At 43.0% G+C, this 15,701-nt stretch overlaps 1 protein-coding gene across 2 annotated transcripts in view; it reads right to left on the bottom strand.

Annotated features, from left to right (window-relative positions):
- Nucleotides 1-15,701, bottom strand: part of LOC144598307 (phospholipid phosphatase-related protein type 5-like) — a 106,368-nt gene that overhangs the window by 30,980 nt on the left and 59,687 nt on the right. The window lies entirely within an intron of this gene.

Raw genomic sequence — 15,701 nt, forward strand, 5'->3', positions numbered from 1 at the left:
CAGCCGCACCCGCTGAGTTACTCAGCATCTGCAGTCCCTTGCGTCTCCCTCACAGTTAATGTCAACATGTCTTTTTGTGCAAATAAGATTTCTCAGACTGAAATGTACTTATTTATGTAGTGACAAAAAAGATCTTTGACTGGATGAAGAGCTTCACACTTGCTCAGGAGCATTTCTGTTTAAGGAAACATATGACTAATAGCGAAGGATAATAATTACAGGTACAACATTGAAATGAAGTCTGACAGCGTCCCCTGTCAATTTCTAATTGAGGACAGAAAATGCCCCCTACGGAGATATAATTTAATTGACTGTTAGGAGGGCTTTTCTACTCAGGTCTCAGTAGAACTGCTTTTGGGTTTATTAAAGGACAAGAATGCTGGGGATGTAGAACTAATTCCCCCATTTATTGCATCTGGTGTACAAAGCATGGAGCTCAACATTGCTGCAGGAATGACAATGGCTCAAAAGTGTGCTTGAACATATTTACAGAATGGCTTCCTTATAAGAAAGAATAAGCTAAAAAAAAAAAATCAGTTAAGAAAATCCGATCAAAGACTCATTTGATTAGAAGGTAGACACAAAATGCTGGAGTAACTCAGCGGGACAGGCAGCATCTCTGGAGAGAAGGAATGGGTGACATTTTGGGTCAAGACCCTTCTTAAGACTGAAGATCTCATTTGATAGATCTCTTTCTCTCTCTGAATGTGCTATCTAAGCTGCCACGTATTTCTCCTATCTTCTGATTCTATTTCAGTTTCCGCAACCAGTTTTTTCACTTTGATGCCCCTACCAAACAGCCTGAAAGTGGTTTTGCAGGTAAGGTAGGTTTGTGAAGAAAACTTTTGGCACGCTGGTTTTCATCTGTCAGGGAATTGAGTATAGTTTAGAGATACAGTGTGGAAGCAGGGCCTTCGGTCCCCAAAGTCCATGCCGACCAATGATCACCCATACATCGTTATTCCTACATAGTAGGGGGAAATTTACAGAAGCCAATTAAGAATAGACAATAGACAATAGGTGCAGGAGTGGGCCATTCAGCCCTTCGAGCCAGCACCACCATTCAATGTGATCATGGCTAATCATTCTCAATCAGTACCCCGTTCCTGCCTTCTCCCCATACCCCTGACTCCGCTATCCTTAAGAGCTCTATCTAGCTCTCTCTTGAAAGTATTCAGAGAATTGGCCTCCACTGCCTTCTGAGGCAGAGAATTCCACAGATTTATAACTCTCTGACTGAAAAAGTTTTTCCTCATCTCCATTCTAAATGGCCACCCCTTATTCTTAAGCTGTGGCCCCTGGTTCTGGACTCCCCAAACATTGGGAACATGATTCCTGCCTCTAACGTGTCCAACCCCTTAATAATCTTATACGTTTCGATAAGATCCCCTCTCATCCTTCTAAATTCCAGTGTATACAAGCCTAGTCGCTCCAGTCTTTCAACATACGACAGTCCCGCCATTCCGGGAATTAACCTAGTAAACCTACGCTGCACCTACAAACCCTCACGTTTATGGAATGTGGGAGGAAACAGGTGCACCCAGAGGAAACCCACATGGTCACAGGGGGAACATACAAACACCGCACAGAGAGCAGCCATAGTCAGGATCGAACCCAGGTCTCTGCTACTGTGATACAGCAGCTCTACCACTGTGCCACTATGCCACAGAAGTTGGGACATTAACATTCCAGTTGTACAAGATATTGGTGAGGTCGCACTTGGGCTATTGTGTTCAGTGTTGGTCACCTTGATATAGGAAAGATGCATTAAGTTGGATAAAGTGCAGAGAAGGTTTATGAGGATTTGTGGGGCTCAAGGGTGATCCAAGGAGAGAGGTTGAGTGGGCTAGGTCTTTATTCCTTGGAGCGCAAGAGGCTGAGGGGTGATCTTAGGGAATATATATGAATCATGAGCAAAATAGGCAGGTGAATACACAGATTCTTTTTCTCAGAGCTAGGGAAATCAGGAATTAGAGGACATAGGTTTAAAGTGAGAGGGGCAGCTTTAGCAGGAACCCGAGGGGGAAATTTATCGTACAGAGGGCGGGTGGGTATATGGAACATTTTGGTATTTAACAAATCTATACAGGATGCTAAACATTTGTGAGGTAGTTATCTTTTATTAATATCTGGACCATCAAAAAAATTATCTGTTCTTCTCGTGTGAATAGGCATTGGAAACTTTGACACAGATCTCTGGATAAGAATTTATGTTTTACTGAACTACATAACACCGTTTAATTTTAAATGATGCTGAAACCAAGTTGGAATCTCATGTACTTGACATCAATTTGAATTAGCATATGAAGTGCAACCCGAAAATTGTGCGAAGAGATTATTAAAGTCTATCTTAAGAAACATAAAACTGCAGATATAATGTTGGTTCCCATTTCATTAATATTTTCAGGGCTTATCTTACATCAAGATGCCTTTTATTCCCCATTCCTTTCCAATCTTCTCTACCCCTATAACTTGCAATTCTTATGTTTCTCACAATCCTATGTCATTCACTGTTCTTCAAGCAGGGACCATTTTGGCAACAAACAAAAATTGTCCATTCAAGAGCGACATTAACTTTTAAATTAACACGTTGATAACTGCTTATTAATGATGCGATTTTGCAGAACAGCTTGTGTAACTAAAACAAAGTCTGCTGGTACAATAAAATGAGCTTGCCTTTATTAAATAAACCAGGAATATTGTGCCACCAGCCAACTACATGTAAGCACTTGTACTCTCTTTCATACATGCACACACACACACACACTCAGTCATAGATTAAATGTCCATGTCTATCCACGCTCTCCTTGCTTCTCATCCCTCTCCCCTTGATCCCCACTCTCACACACAGACGTTTCTATTCCTGAATCTTGTAACTTAAATTAGTTTAGTTTAAATTTAGAGATACAGCGCGGAAACAGGCCCTTCAGCCCACCTAGTCCGCACCGACCAGCGACCCCCCCACACTAACACTATCCTACACACACTAGGGACTATATTACATTTATACCAAAACAATTAACCTACAAACCTGTGCCTCTTTGGCGAGTGGGAGAAACTGAAGAACATGAAGAAAAGACACGCTGGTCATGGGAAGAATGTACAAACTCCGTACAGACAGCACCCGTAAACAGGATCAAACCCAAGTCTCTGGCATTGTAAGGCAGTAGCTCTACCGCTATGTCACCGTGCCGCCCAACTTCAGTTTCCTATTCCTCCCTTCCCTCTCCTTGGGCCTTTCTCATCTTCCCGCATATGTTCTCCCTTCAGCCTTTACGTCCATTCTCTCCGTGCACACCTTTGCACATTCCCAGACAGGCTGCAGATCCCGGCCACACTCCATCCATACATTCAGCCCTCATTCCAGCCATGTTCTGTTTGCACTCATAAGTTCATAAGTGATAGGAACAGAATTGGGCCATTCAGCCCATCAAGTCTACTCTGCCATTCAATCCTAGCTGATCTATCTCTCCCTCCTATCCCCATTCTTCTGCCTTCTCCCCATAAGCCCCGACACCCGCAGTGATCTATCTCTGCCTTAAAAATATCCATTGACTTGGCCTCCGCAGCCTCCTGTTGCAATGAATTCCACTCTGACTAAAGGAAACTCCTCCTCATCTCCTTCCTAAAGGAACGCCCTTTAATTCTGAGGCTAAGCCCTCTCGTCCTAGACTCTCCCACCTCCCATTCCTAAACATTCCTTTCCACATAGCTGCCTCGGTCTTAATCCTGCCTACTTCTCTTCCCACAGAAGCTGCCTAATCTGCTGAGCGTTTCCAGCATTTTTCTGTTTTTATTCCAGACTTTCAAAACCTGTCGTTTATAAATCTTGATTCTCTATCTCCACAAATGAGAATGTAAACAATTGTTCAGTCATTGGGTCAATGGGAACAATCACTGGCTCATTCTTCGCATGCAGAATATTGCCTTAACTTTTGACGTGCTAGAGAATTAGCTGACAGTCTGTTTAATTATTTGTTGAAAAGCAGGACATAAAGATATGTGCCTCTTAATCTGTTTTCATGATCACATTGTAAATTGATTACCAATTTTAAATTTTGAAATTAGATTAGGGCGCAGCAGTAGAGTTGCTGCTTACAGTGTCAGAGACCCAGGTTCAATTTTGACTGCGGGTGCTGTCCGTACAGAGTTTGTACGTTCTCCCCGTGGCCGCATTTTTTTTTGCCCCGGATGCTCCGGTTTCCTCCCACATTCCAAAGACTTACAGGTTTGTAGGTTAATTGGCTTCGGTGAAGATTGTAAATTGTCCCTAGTGTGTAGGATAGCGCTAGTGTACGGGGATCGCTGGTCGGCGCGGACTTGGTGGGCCGCAGGGCCTGTTTCCGCGCTGAATCTCTAAACTAAACTAAAACTAAAATAAAAAACGTAGAACGGTGGAAATCAGAATGAAAGAAGATCCATCTCTTGTTTTCAAAGAAATGCATTGTTTTGTACCCAGTAATGCTTGGCCTGCCATCGTTAATTTTCAACAACTAAAGTTTGTGAGAAACAGAGGAATTGCAACTTGTTGAGGTTGGCACGATTGGAAAAGAATGGGGGATATATTACAAAAACGCATTATTCCACTGTATGTTTACTGTTAAAAGATTTTGTGAATTTCTGAGCTTGGTCTCATCCAAACAAACAGATGGTGTGAACTAGTGTTGTTAATTGAGAGCTAAATGTTGGCCAAAAAAACGAGGGTGAATACCCATGCTCCACTTTGAAATATGACCCATGCTCCACTTTGACACATTAGAGGCAGGAAACATGTTCCCAATGTTGGGGGAGTCCAGAACCAGGGGCCACAGTTTAAGGGGTAGGCCATTTAGAACAGAGATGAGGAGAAACCTTTTCAGTCAGAGAGTTGTGAATCTGTGGAATTCTCTGCCTCAGAGGGCAGTGGAGGCCAATTCTCTGAATACATTCAAGAGAGAGCTAGATAGAGCTCTTAAGGATAGCGGAGTCAGGGGGTATGGGGAGAAGGCAGGAACGGGGTACTGATTGAGAATGATCAGCCATGATCACATTAAATGGCGGTGCTGGCTCGAAGGCCGAATGGCCTACTCCTGCACCTATTGTCTATTGTCTATATGTAGTGTCAAGCAATTCTGTGTCTACCTGAGACCACTGCACATCTCGTTGAAAGACATCACCTGTGAGTCAGAATATGGGGATCTATGCTATACCAGCACAGGTAGTTTTGATGTGACACTACAGTTGAGCTGCTACAAAATCTCATGTTATAGAAAATCACGTTGTAAAATCAATTGTGTCATATCATATCATATCATATATATACAGCCGGAAACAGGCCTTTTCGGCCCACCAAGTCCGTGCCGCCCAGCGATCCCCGTACATTAACACTATCCTACACCCACTAGGGACAATTTTTACATTTACCCAGCCAATTAACCTACATACCTGTACGTCTTTGGAGTGTGGGAGGAAACCGAAGATCTCGGAGAAAACCCACGCAGGTCACGGGGAGAACGTACAAACTCCTTACAGTGCAGCACCCGTAGTCAGGATCGAACCTGAGTCTCCGGCGCTGCATTCGCTGTAAAGCAGAAACTCTACCGCTGAGCTACCGTGCCGCCCGTGCCTTGCCGTGTCAATGGGGAAAAGAGGGTTAGAGGCTACAAAGTATCAGACTCACTATAACAAAATTATTTCCCTCCCACCCCCACCCCGAAGGCTGAGATTTTCAAAAAATAAAGAACTTTTTACTAACTACAAGTTTATTTTTGTTATTGCAAGCTAAAAATATGAAAGGCTGTAAACTAAATAGCTTCATAGATTATCATCGCACAAGTGTCAATAGAAGCGATCACTTGTCAATTTCCATGCCTTTCTGCCATGAAAGTTGCAGTGTTCTGAAGAAACAATGATTACTGCAGGGAGGTTACATGGAAACATTTCTTTTCCAAGACAGATTTTTTTCTGTGTGCCAATTTCCAACGTAACTTTTAAGTGGCTCTCAACTTCCTGATCAAAATCATATTATAACCAGTTAAGTCCGCGTAATGCATATAGTGTTCCCTATTCATCGGACAGGTTATTTCTAATTTGTGTTATGGAAATATGCACTATAGAAGTACTACCTGCTCTTGGTTACAGATACGGTGTTTATGGTGTGTTTCATCCATTAAGGATGCAATGAATAGTGTAGGACAATGCCTTTATTCATTCCATGATACTGGAACATTGGTGACTGTAAATCACCTGTGTGACATTATTTCCTCCCCCAACCCCCACCCCCACCCCCAAAGTAGTTCCTTTCATTCACTTCCCCCAATTTCCTGATTTGGTTCAGCCTCTCTTTAAGATATGGATAGGTTAAGTGAATGTGCAAACATTTGGCAGATGGAGTACAATATGGTGAAACAAAGAACTGCAGATGCTTGTTAAATCGCAAAAGGACACAAAGTGCTGAAGTAACTCAGCGGGTCAAGCAGCATCTCTGTAGAACATGGATAGGTGACGTTTCAGGTCGAGACCCTTCTTCAGACTCAGTCCTTAACTTCCTTAGACTCGATAAGCGTTCTACTTGGTAACTTTCTTCCTCGCTAGAATATACTCTCATTAAGATTTATTAAATTCCTCTTTAAATCCCTGCCACTACTGAGTTGCAGTCTTGCTCTTTAAACCTTTTCCCCAGCTCAGCCGAGCACAAGAGGCTTGTGCTCCCATTACTGTAGGAAACACAGCAGATTATGCACCCACCCCTTACCCCAAATTACAACTATTTTGCAAAGAATTAAGTTGACAGCTTATCAGTTTTAGGAGTGGGCCGAGGTATAAATATCAGTCGGTATTAATTTCAAAAAATGCTAGAGTAACTCAGCAGGTCAGGCAGCATCTCAGGAGAGAAGGAATGGGTGACGTTTCGGGGTGTGACCCTTCTTCAGACTGAAGGGTCTCGACCCGAAACGTCACCCATTCCTTCGCTCCTGAGATGCTGCCTGACCTGCTGAGTTACTCCAGCATTTTGTGAAATAAATATCTTCGATTTGTACCAGCATCTGCAGTTATTTTCATACACGAGGTATAAATATCGGCCGATACATTGACGGAAGGTCGCCATCCTTCCTGGAAAGTGTTATGGGATCTTATTCCTCTGGTGAGGAGAAATATTGCGACCTCCAGACACAAATTCAACTATTTCAGATCTTCTGCCATACCAGCCTTGCTTCGCTCATTTCCAGCATTCTCATTTATCTTTCCCCGTTTCCCACTGGTCTCATTTATGTCTGTCTACTTGCATTTCCACCAGATACTGATCGATTGATTTTCTATTTTTCTATGTTTCCATGCTGACCATGGATCACACTAGTTCTATGTTATCACACCCTGGCATCCACTCCCTACGCTGGAGGCAAGTCACAGAGGCCAATCAACCAACATACCCGTACGTATTTGGGATGAGGGAGGAAACCGTAAATGGGAGCACCCGGAGAAATCCCACGCAATCACAGGGACAATGTGCAAATGCCACACAGACAGCACTCGAGATTAGGATTGGACCTGGGTCTCTAGCGCTGTGAGGCTGTAGCTTTACTGTGCGCCCAGTATTATTAAATAGGGTATAGGATTATATAGGATTAAAAATTATATAATCTGAATCTATTATTATAAAGGAGAATCTGTGGAATTTTTTCCCACCAAGGGCTGTGGAGGCCAAGTCAATTGATATTTTTAAAGCAAAGATAGATAGATTCTTGATTAATACAGGTGTCAGGGGTTATGGGAAGAAGGCAGGAGAATGGGGTTAGGAGGGAGAGATAGATCAGCCATGATTGAATGGCGGAGTAGACTTGATGGGCCGAATGGCCTATTTCCACTCCTATCACTTATGACCTTGTGATTAATGCCATATTATTATTTGAGGTCAAAAATATAATTGTTTTTAATATCATGTCATTCTGAAACAAAAAAGATAGCATTTTGAAGTATGGAATAAAGATCGAGCTTTGCAGATTGTCTCTTTAATCTTTACCAAAATTTTACTTTTACAATTAGTTACACACTCAATGCATAAGAAACCTCATTGTACCAACGTCTCAATGAAAATACTGCATTACCGAACCACAGCTCACTCCAAAGCAACCAGCAATGGAAATTAATTGAATTTATATTTCCATGGGAACATGCAAACTGTGTCTAATAAATGAACTCCAAAAATAAAAGCAGATGCCAAGGGAACAGTTTTACACAAATAAAAGGTCATGGTTCACATTTTTTTAATGATGGGACATGTTTATTTATGCGCAATTATGTATTCAAATCAACTATCAACCACAGCAAAGATGCTTTAAATTAGCTTAGATACTAAAAAAATAACATAAGTTCATTTCCGAGATGAAAATTAGCTTTAAATGAAAAGAATCTTTATGAATATTTTCAATCAGATTGTGAATAGCAATGAAACCCTAGTTTATTCTGAATTTTCACTTATTTGTTGCATTTTATCAACATCGGAAGTAACAAATGAAGGAGAGAAAAATGTGAATTCATTTTAATACTTAAAAAGGTTACATTTGTTTTGTTTTGTAAATGCTTTTAAAAAGGCACCTTGGATTCACTCACGATTTTAGAACCTAATTTGGAGTTCAATCTGGATAAATACGAGGTGTTACACTCTGGGAGGTTAATGCAAGAGGAAAGTATACAGTGAATGCAGGACCTTTACCAGCATTAATGTACAGTGGGATCACGTGGTGCAAGTATGTAGCTCCCTGAGAGTGGCAAAATAAATTAATAGGGTAGTAAAATAACTGAAATAAGTGAAAATTCAGAATGATCTAGGGTTTCATTGCTAGTCACAATACAGGATATGCCTTCATTGACTCAGTACAAGAGCCAGTAAATTAGAGCGATATGGGCTTAACATATCTGCAGGCAGCACAGTGGCACAGCGGTAGAGTTGCTGCCTTACAGGACTTACAGTGCCAGAGACCCGGGTTCGATCCCGAATATGGGTGCTGTCTGTACGGAGTTTGTACGTTCTCCCCGTGACCGCGTGGATTTCTCTGAGATCTTCGCTTGCCTCCCACACTCCAAAGATGTACAGATTTGTCGGTTAATTAATTGGCTTGGTAGAAATGTAAATTGTCCCTAGTGTGTGCAGGATAGTGTTAATGTGTGGGGATCGCTGGTTGGAGCGGACCCGAATCTTTCGCTCTGTATCTCTAAATTATACTAAACCAAACTAAACTAAACTAAACATGGGCAAAGCGACTAGATTAGATCGGCATGGACAAGTTGGGCTGAAGGGCCTGTTTCTGTGCTGCATTGCTTTATATGGACCACATGCAGGCAGATGGGATTAGTTAAAATTGGCATCACGGTTGGCACAGATACTTTGTGTTGAAGGGCCTGTTCCTTTTCCATACTGTTCTATGTTCCATGTATGTCCTAATGAATGGATTTGCGATACTTTTCGTTAATATACGCGGACCAAGTTTCAGCGTTATTGTGTGGTCACTGCTCTCATCCACAGAGAGTGAAGACTGTACAAATCCAGAGGCAATTTTCACTGCCCTCTTTTACTGCATTGAGGTCTAATAACACTTCTTAATTGTATTGTTGAAGCTGCCTTGATACTTCATCTAGTTTGGGACAGATGTATTCAAGAGAGAGTTAGATTTAACTCTTTGGGCTAACGGAATCAAGGGATATGGGGAGAAAGCAGGAACGGGGTACTGATTTTGGATGATCAGCCATGATCACATTGAATGGCAGTGCTGGCTTGAAGGCCTACTCCTGCACCTATTTCCTAAGCTTCTAGAACAGGAAGGTGCTGTATACTGGTTTAGCTCAGCATAGCTGGGGTACTGGGCATGTATGGCATTGGGCATATATGTACCTAGACCAGGGAAAGTGAAAGCCAGCGAGGTCTCCTGCTTCCTGTAGTTACCAGGTGAGGATTACATCGGCCCCGAGTATAATGCTCCACATAAATCAATTGGGAAGAGCAGGCTTGGGGAAGATAATGGGCGATTATATCCTAGACTGAGAAAAAGTGAGATGAGATGGATCATGAGAACATACACCTGACTGGAGCAAGAATGACTGCAAGAAATTGCAGACGTTTGTGGATGTAGCCCAGAGCATCACCCACACCATTTCATTCCTCCCTTCCATTGACTCCACGTTGCATTGGCAAGGCCACCAGCATAATCAAGGACAAGTCTCACCCTGGTCACTTCCTCTTCTCCCCTCTCCCATCAGGCAAGAGGTACAGAAGTGTGAAAACACACACCTCCAGATTCAGGGACAGTTTCTTCCCAGCTGTTATCGGGCAATTGAACCATCCTATCAACAACTCGAGAGCAATCCTGAGCTACCATCTACCTCTTTGGAGACCATCAGACTATCTTTAATCAGACTTTACTGTACTTATCTTGCACTAAACGTTATTCCCTGTATCCTATATCTGTACACAGTGAATAGATTGATTGTAATCATGTATAGACTGGATAGCACGCAACAAGGAAGCTTTTCACTGTACCTCAGTGCACGTGAAAATAAACTAAATTAAACTAATAACATTAACTAATATGCGTTCCTTGTTAGCATTGATATCCAACTGCGAAAAGAATCTCTTTCTGGTGCCACACGGTGAAACTTTGATAACGACAGACAAGGTTCCAAGTGCAAGCAGCTCACCTGTTGAGTAAATGAAGAGACAGAACAAGAAAGAACAGATATGCTGCCATGGCAAGGCCAACAGCAGAATCAAGGATGAGCTGCACTCTGGCCACTCCCTCTTTTCCCCTCTCCCGTCAGGCAAAAGGTATATAGAAGTGCGAAAATGCACACCACCAGATTCAGGGACAGTTTCTTCCCAGCTGTCATCGGGCAACTGAATCATCCTACCACAACCAGAGAGCAGTGCTGAACTACTATCTACCTCATTGGGGACCCTCGGACTATCCTTGGTCGGACTTTGCTGGCTTTACCTTGCACTAAATGTTATTCCCTAATCATGTACCCGTACACTGTAAATGGATCGTTTGTAATCATGTATTGTCTTTATGCTGACTGGTTAAAAGCTTTTCACTGTATCTCGGTACACGTAACAATAAACGAAACTGAACTGAACTGATTCGCTGACAATTGGGAACATGGAACCATAAAAGAACCGGGAGAGATATTGACAATTACATTTTACTTCAATTTCTACTTGGCTGCATTCACTTTAAATCACGAGAAGACGTGTCTGCATTTTGAAAGCATTCTGCAATCGAGTCTGATGGGTTCACAGCCATTATAAAATTATAAATGCTACGCCGTTTAACCATGAAGAATTTTGAACATTTTCTAGATTTCTAATCTTTTAATATTTAAATCATATTCTGAGCTGATGCTTTTCGATTTGAATAAAAATGGATGTGCATCTGTGAGCAATTTAATTTGACCCTTTTGTCAGTTGTACGTGAGTAAATTAGATAACGCAACCAAACTGTGGCAGGCCCTGTCGATCAAAGATGTACAGTTTGGGAGACTTATTGGTCTCTCTGTTTATGGACCAAAAGCCAATGTTTAGTCAATAATGCAGGGTGGTCATTAGAAGTCACAAGACGGAATCAGCCGTTGAGAGAGTGATTGAACTGCCAATATTAACTAATTGGATGCGCTGAAGAATGGGACTGGAGTGTTTAAGAATCAATCCAAGGAAACCTGCGGCTTGCCAGAATTAATTAGATAAATGTAAGTGAATATTTATTGATTGATTTTGGCAGTGTCCCTTGAACAATAAATAAATTGGCAAAATGCAGCTTTTTAAAAACTTTCGAAAAGAACACGATTGGTTTAGAAGCTCAGCCAGGAATGTGGCACATTCAACCTCTGACCTCGCTGGGAATGGTGATCCCAGACTAATTTTGCCAGGATGCCAGGCTAATTTTAACAGCACGGCTTTATCGTGACATGGGCTGTCTCCCCAGACTAATGTTCCCACATTGGACCCAGCATAGTTTAGTTGAGAGATACAGAGTGAGGACAGGCCATTCGGCCCACCGAGTCCGCTCTGACCAACGACCTCCCGCACGCTAGTTCCATGTTGTGCTCCTTTCGCATCCGATACACTTGGGGCAATTTACAGAAGCTAATTAACCTACAAACCTGCATGTCCAGGGAAGGTGGGAGGAAACCGGAGCACCCAGAGAAAACTCACGTGGTCGCAGGGAGAACGTACAAACTTAGTCCAACCAGCACCCGTAGTCAGGATTGAACTCGGGTCTCTGGCGCTGTAAGGCAGCAACTCTGCCGCTGCGCCACTGTGCCGCTTAGGTTGAGTGCTCGAGGATGCTGATGGTAAAAAAGTGTAAAAATGTAGGGCAGGCGAGCCTAAGGTTTCTGTGCTGGCCTGAATGAATATGACTTAAACTGCTGCTTCCGTCAGGGATTACCCCAGTTGAGAAGTCGCTTCTCTCATGTGGGAGAATGTTGTAGAGGTGGGACCAGTACAAACAGGACGGTCTGCACCTGAGCTGGAATGGAACCAATGTCCTAGGGGGAGTGTTTGCTAGTGCTATTGGGGAGGATTTAAACTAATGTGGCAGGGGGATGGGAGCAGGAGCAGAGAGACAGAGGGGTGTAAAATGAGGGTAGAAGCAACAGGTAGCAAGGTGAAAAGTAAAAGTGGCAGGCAGACAAATCCAGGGCAAAAATCAAAAAGGGCCACTTTTTAACATAATTGTATAAGGGGTAAGAGAGTTGTAAAAACAAGCCTGAAGGCTTTGTGTCTCAATGCAAGGAGTATACGTAATAAGGTGGATGAATTAAATGTGGAGATAGTTATTAATGATTATGATATAGTTGGGATTACGGAGACATGGCTCCAGGGTGACCAAGGCTGGGAGCTCAACATCCAGGGATATTCTATATTCAGGCGGGATAGACAGAAAGGAAAAGGAGGTGGGGTAGCATTACTGGTTAGAGAGGAGATTAAAGCAGTGGAAAGGAAGGACATTAGCTTGGAGGAAGTGGAATCGATATGGGTAGAGCTACAAAACACTAAGGGGCAGAAAACGCTAGTGGGAGTTGTGTACAGGCCACCTAACAGCAGTAGTGAGGTTGGGGATGGCATCAAGCAGGAAATTAGAAATGCGTGCACTAAAGGTGCAGCAGTTATAATGGGTGACTTCAATCTACATATAGATTGGGTGAACCAAACTGGCAGGGGTGCTGAGGAAGAGGATTTCTTGGAATGTTTGAGAGATGGTTTTCTAAACCAACATGTCGAGGAACCAACGAGAGAACAGGCCATTCTAGACTGGGTATTGAGTAATGAGGAAGGGTTAGTTAGCAGTCTTGTTGTGCGAGGCCCCTTGGGCAAGAGTGATCATAATATGGTAGAGTTCTTCATTAGGATGGAGAGTGACAAAGTCAATACAGAAACAAGTGTTCTGAACTTAAAGAAAAGTAACTTTGAGGGTATGAGGCGTGAATTGTCCAAGATAGACTGGCAATTGATGCTGAAAGGGTTGACGGTGGACATGCAATGGAAGGCATTTAAAGGTCGCATGGATGAACTACAACAAGTGTTCATCCCAGTTTGGCAAAAGAACAAACCAGGAAAGGTAGTGCATCCGTGGCTAACAAGGGAAATCAAGGATAGTATTAAAACAAAAGATGAAGCATACAGATTAGCCAGAAAAAGTAGCATACCAGAGGACTGGGAGAAATTCAGAGTCCAGCAGAGGAGGACAAAGGGCTTAATTAGGAAAGGGAAAATAGATTATGAGGGAAAACTGGCAAGGAACATAAAAACTGACTGCAAAAGCTTTTATAGATATGTCAAGAGAAAAAGATTAGTTAAGACAAATGTAGGTCCCTTGCAGTCGGAAACAGGTGAATTGATCATAGGGAATAAGGAGATGGCAGACCAATTGAACAAATACTTTGGTTCTGTCTTCACTAAGGAAGACATAAACCGTCTGCCGGAAATAGCGGGGGACCGGGGGTCAAATGAGATGGAGGAACTGAGGGAAATCCAGGTTAGTCGGGAAGTGGTGTTAGGTAAATTAAATGGATTAAAGGCAGATAAACCCCCAGGGCCAGATAGGCTGCATCCCAGAGTGCTTAAGGAAGTAGCCTCAGAAATAGTGGATGCATTAGTGATAATTTTTCAAAACTCTTTAGATTCTGGAGTAGTTCCTGAGGACTGGAGGGTAGCTAATGTAACCCCACTTTTTAAAAAGGGAGGGAGAGAGAAAACAGGGAATTATAGACCAGTTAGCCTAACATCGGTAGTGGGGAAAATGCGAGTCAGTTATTAAAGATGTGATAGCATCACATTTGGAAAGTGGTGAAATCATCGGACAAAGTCAGCATGGATTTACCAAAGGCAAATCATGTCTGACGAATCTTATAGAATTTTTTGAGGATGTAACTAGTAGAGTGGATAAGGGAGAACCAGTCGATGTGTTATATCTGGACTTTCAGAAGGCCTTCGACAAGGTCCCACATAGGAGATTGGTGTACAAACTTAAAGCACACGGTATTGAGGGTTCAGTGTTGAGGTGGATAGAAAATTGGTTGGCGGACAGGAAGCAAAGAGTAGGAATAAACGGGTCCTTTTCGGAATGGCAGGCAGTGACTAGTGGGGTACCGCAAGGCTCAGTGCTGGGACCCCAGTTATTTACAGTGTATATTAATGATTTGGACGAGGGAATTGAATGCAACATCTCTAAGTTTGCGGATGACACGAAGCTGGGTGGCAGTGTTAGCTGCGAGGAGGATGCTAGGAGGCTGCAGAGTGACTTGGATAGATTAGGCGAGTAGGCAAATGCATGGCAGATGCAATATAATGTGGATAAATGTGAGGTTATCCACTTTGGCGGCAAGAACAGGAAAGCATAGTATTACCTGAATGGTGACCGATTGGGAGAAGGGGAGATGCAACGTGACCTGGGTGTCATGGTGCACCAATCATTGAAAGCAAGCATGCAGGTGCAGCAGGCAGTGAAGAAAGCGAATGGTATGTTGGCATTCATAGCAAGAGGATTTGAGTTTAGGAGCAGGGAGTTTCTGCTGCAGTTGTACAGGGCCTTGGTGAGACCGCACCTGGAGTATTGTGTGCAGTTTTGGTCTCCTAACCTGAGGAAAGACGTTCTTGCCTTAGAGGGAGTACAGAGACGGTTCACCAGATTGATCCCTGGGATGGCGGGACTTTCATATGAGGAAAGACTGGATAGACTGGGCTTGTACTCGCTGGAATTTAGAAGACTGAGGGGGATCTTATAGAAACATATAAAATTCTTAAGGGGTTGGAGAGGCTAGATGCGGGAAGATTGTTCCCGATGTTGGGGGAGTCCAGAACCAGGGGTCACAGCTTAAGGATAAGGGGGAAGTCTTTTAGGACCGAGATGAGAAAACATTTCTTCACACAGAGAGTGGTGAGTCTGTGGAATTCTCTGCCACAGAAGGTAGTTGAGGCCAGTTCATTGGCTATATTTAAGAGGGAGTTAGATGTGGCCCTTTTTGCTAAAGGGCTCAGGGGGTATGGAGAGAAGGCAGGTACAGGCTACTGAGCTGGATGATCAGCCATGATCATATTGAATGGCGGTGCTGGCTCGAAGGGCCGAATGGCCTACTCCTGCACCTATTTTCTATGTTTCTATGTTTCTATGTTCATCCCTGTGATTAAAATGTCAGATCGGGTTCCCTATCGTTGTCCAAGTTAGAGCTAC

This window comes from Rhinoraja longicauda, chromosome 11 (genome assembly GCF_053455715.1).
Source record: "Rhinoraja longicauda isolate Sanriku21f chromosome 11, sRhiLon1.1, whole genome shotgun sequence".
Taxonomy (NCBI): Eukaryota; Metazoa; Chordata; class Chondrichthyes; order Rajiformes; family Arhynchobatidae; genus Rhinoraja; species Rhinoraja longicauda.